This window comes from Tenrec ecaudatus, chromosome X (assembly GCF_050624435.1).
Source record: "Tenrec ecaudatus isolate mTenEca1 chromosome X, mTenEca1.hap1, whole genome shotgun sequence".
NCBI lineage: Eukaryota > Metazoa > Chordata > Mammalia > Afrosoricida > Tenrecidae > Tenrec > Tenrec ecaudatus.
In genome coordinates, this window is record NC_134548.1 from 51,821,602 (window position 1) to 51,826,206 (window position 4,605).

At 40.7% G+C, this 4,605-nt stretch overlaps 1 pseudogene; it reads left to right on the forward strand.

Annotated features, from left to right (window-relative positions):
- The first annotated feature begins 392 nt into the window (after positions 1-392).
- LOC142433345 (large ribosomal subunit protein uL11 pseudogene) lies at positions 393-888 on the forward strand (annotated as a pseudogene).
- Positions 889-4,605: the final 3,717 nt, after the last annotated feature.

The following is a 4,605-nucleotide window of genomic DNA, read 5'->3' on the forward strand; positions in this document are numbered from 1 at the left end:
ATGAGATAAAAGGTAGAGAAAACAATAGAGCAGCCAGACACCTAATTTTACAACACTGGGTGTGAGCTATCCACTGGGGTTTGGAAAAGCTGGGACATATCGAAGAATCTGGAGGTGCATGCACATTTTTAGGGTTTTTCTCATGTTCAGGACAAATATGAGAAGGCTGTGATCTCTTACATCTGCCTGACTTTGGTGCTGTGCACTAGCAAGAGATGAGGATTAAGGGAATGCTGGAAACTGCTTGGATTAATGTTGAAGGCACACTCCACCAAATACAAGAGCCCTTAGAAAAAAGGTGGAGCTTTCAGCGGTAGGATCAGAGGAGAGTTCAATGCACCTTTCTTCAGTCGCTCTGCATCTGGGTTTGTCTGACACCAGCCGCCTCCGTTATGCTTCTCAAGTTTGACCCCCATGAGACCAAAGTCGTGTACTTGAAATAAATAGGTGGGGAAGTCAGTGCCACATCTGCACTGGCCCCCAAGATCAGGCTCTTTGGTTTGTCTCCATAAAAGGTTGGTGATGGCATTGTTAAGGCAACCAGTGACTAGAAGGGGTGAAGGATTACTGTGAAACTGATCATTCAGAATAGACCGGCCCAGATGGAAGTGGTGAATTCTGCCTCTGCTCTGATCATCAAAGTCCCCAATGAACCACCCGGGGACAGAAAGAAGCAGCAAAACATTAAGCACTGTGGGAACATCTTCTGTTGAGATTGTCAGCATCGCCTGTCAGATGAGACACTGATGTTTGGCCAGAGAACTCTCTCAAAGTGTTAACGAAATCCTAGGGTATGCCTAGTTTGTGGGCTGCAATGTTGGTCGCAGACACCCTCAAAATATCATAGATAGCATCAATATTGGTGCTGTGGAATTCCCTGCAGGTTAAGAACTACCAAATAAAACAATAAATAATCATTCAATTTCCCAAAATAAAAATAATTGGAGACATATTTGTCCAGTTATTTAATGATTATTTTATGTAATCATTACTGAATTAAGCTAACTAGGAGAAACTTTAGTAGACATACTTGACATTACAAAATTCATTCAGAAATGCCAGTAAGCAAACAACATACGCTGAAATACAAAAGAGCAGCAACCAAAGCTGGAAAATTGAGAGAAACTAATTTCCAAATGTTACAATCCAACTCTCAACAAAATATTATAAGATATACAACGAAACAAAGGTATGATCCCTTGTCAGGAAAATAAGCAATCACTTAAGTTGCACTTAAAGAAATGCAAACAGTGTACTTCCTAGGCAAAAACTTCAAAATAGTCTTTGTTTTACAGGAATAAAGTTCAAAAATAATATCTAATTAATTTAAAAAGGGAGAAGCATCCGAATGGGTGTTTGTTTCAACAAATGGAGACTATGCAAAAATAGAAATTATAAAAAGGAATCAAATGGAAATAAAAAAGTCCCTAGAGTTGTTTAATAGCATATTTGAACATAAAGAACAAAATATATTACAAATAGATTTGTCAAAATTATTCATGCTTAAGGACAGAGATCACTATCATGATCCTTTTCTACCTTACAAATCTGGCTAGTCCAGATGATGCACACTGGTGCAGATAGGAACTGGAAAACAGGGAATCCCGGGTGGACGATCCTTCAGGACCAGTGGTATGGGTTGCAATACTGGGAGGGTGGAGGGAGGAAGAGTTGGAGGTGGGAACCGATTAGATGGATCTACATATACCCTCCTCCCTGGGGGGCGGACAACAGATAAATGGGTGAAGGGAGACGTCAGGCAGGGAAAGGTATGACAAAATAATAATTTATAAATTATCAAAGGTTCCTAAGGGAGGGGGGAGTGGGGAGGGACGGAAAAATTGAGGAGCTGAGGCCAGGGCTTAGGTGGAAAGCAAATGATGAGGGCAATGAATGTACAAATGTGCTTTACACGATTGATATATGTATGGATTGTGATAAGAGTTGAATGAGCCCCCAATTAAACGATTAAAACATAACATCTGTTCCACATACGAAACTGTGATGGCCAGAAGATAGTGGAGTGGCATTCAAAATGATCAAAGACAGAAAGTGTAACCAGTATTCCATATCTGGAAAAGCAGATTCCTACAAAATGAAAAGAAAATTAAGATATTTCCAGATAAAGAAAACCTAACAGTCCATCGCTAGGATCTCTGCTTGAAAAAAACTGGTCTAAAGAAAATAAAATAATAGCAAATAGAATCTATATGAAGAAAAGAATATAAGCAAAGGGCTTAACAGCTTCACTGATGGCTATTTGTCAATTTCAAATTAAAGCAACTCTATATAGAGTTTCCAAGGCCTTTAAAGTATATATGGGACCAGAAAGATGTTTCTCACATGTACCAGTTGCTGGGTTTAACCACAACAAACAGACAGACAAGTCGTTGATTTTGCACACTACAAATGAGCAAATTGAAAATGAAACTAAGAGCACAGTTCACTTATGATAACACAAAACAATAAGATCATTTGGAATTTAACCAATTAAGTTTAACACTTTCTAAAGTAAATCAAAGATGACATGAATAAATGGAATGATATTCCAAATTCATAAATTGTAAGATTTAATATTGGTAAGATGACAATAGTTCTCCAAATAGTTCCCAAAATAGATCCACAGATTCAAGACAATCTCTTTAAAAAGTTCAACTGCAGTGTTCTTTTTGTTTGTTTTATTTTTGCATTTTCTTTTTTAAAAAACATTTTATTAGAGACTCATACAACTCTTATCACAATCCATACATACACATGCATCAATTGTATAAAGCACATCTATGCATTCTTTGCCCTAGTCATTTTCTTTTTTTTTCTGTTCTTTTTTTACATTTTATTAGGGACTCATACAACTCTTATCACAATGCATACATATACATATCAATTGTATAAAGCACATCCGCATATTCCCAGCCCCATGCATTCTCAAAACATTTGCTCTCCACTTAAGCCCTTTGCATTAGGTCCACTTTTTTTACCCTCCTTCCCCGCTCCCCCTTCCTTCATGAACCCTTGATAATTTATACATTGTTATATTGTCATTTCTTGCCTATCCGGAGTCTCCCTTGCCCCTCTTCTCTGCTGTCCATCTCCCAGGTAGGAGGTTACATGTGGATCCTTGTAATCAGTTTCCCCTTTCCAACCCACTCACCCTCCACTCTCCCAGCATCACTCCTCACAGGCTTGGTATTATCCACCCTGGATTCCCTGTGCCTCCAGCCCCCATATGCACCAGTGTACAAGCTCTGCCCTATCCAGTCTTGCAAGGTAGAATTCGGATCATGGTAGTTGGGAGATGAAGCACCCAGGATCTGGGGGAAAGCTGTGTTCTTCAACGGTACTACCTCGCACCTTGACTGACCCTTCTCCTCTCCTAAACCCCTCTGTGAGGGTATCTCCAGTGGCCGACACTTGGGGCTTGGGTCTCCACTCTGCACTTCCCCCTTCATTCAATATGGTATATATATATGTATGTATATTACATACACACACACATATATATATCCTTTTTTTTGCATGATACCTTATACCTGGTCCATTTGGCACCTTGTGATCGCACTGGCTGGTGTGCTTCTTCCATGTGGGCTTTATTGCTTCTGAGCTAGATGGCTGCTTGTTCACCTTGAAGCCTTTAAGACCCCAGACGCTATCTCTTTTGATAGCCGGGCACCATCAGCTTTCTTCACCACATTTGCTTATGCACCTGTTCTTTATTCAGCGATCGTATCATGGAGGTGTGCATTCAATGATATGATTTTTTGTTCTTTGATGCCTGATAACTGATCCCTTCGCTACCACTCGATCACACAGGCTGGTGTGTTCTTCCATGTGGGCTTTGTTGCTTCTGAGATAGATGGCCCCTTGTTTATCTTCAAGCCTTTAAGATCCCAGTCACTATCTCTTTTGATAGCCGGGCTCCATCAGCTTTCTTCACCACATTTACTTGTTCACCCACTTTGGCTTCTGTAGTTGTGTTGGGAGAGTGAGCATTATAGAGTGCAAATTTATTAAAAGAAAGTATTCATGCATCGAGGGAGTGCTTGAGTAGAGGCCCAAGGTCCTACCGCCACCCTCATACTTAACCTATAAATATAGACTCATAGATCTATTTCCTCATCCTCATATATATATTTGCATGTACATGTCTTTGTCTAGACCTCCATAAATGCTCCTTGACTCCTTGCTCTTTTCTCCATCTCCCTTGACTTTCCTCCTGCCTTACTCCCATGCTCCGTCCCCACCTGGGCTACAGCTATACGTCTTCTCTACGCAACCTTACCCTTGATCATTTCCCCACCAGGCCTGCCACTCCACCCTCTCTACCATTTTGGGTCCCATGTTGTTCCCTTGTCCCTGTGTTTTTTAACACCATTTCCTTAACCCCCAAACCTCCCCCCACCTCAACTCCCCCCCGGAACTGTCGGTCCCATTGTTTTTCCTCCAGATAGTTCATCCAGCCTGTCCTATTCAGCAGACCTGTGGAGACACTAACATGCACGAAAGCAAGACAGAGGTAAACAAAGCAACAGTATACAACCAGACAACCATACAACAAAAACAAACCAGACAAAGAACAAAACACTTCACGAAAGAAAAACTTGTAGT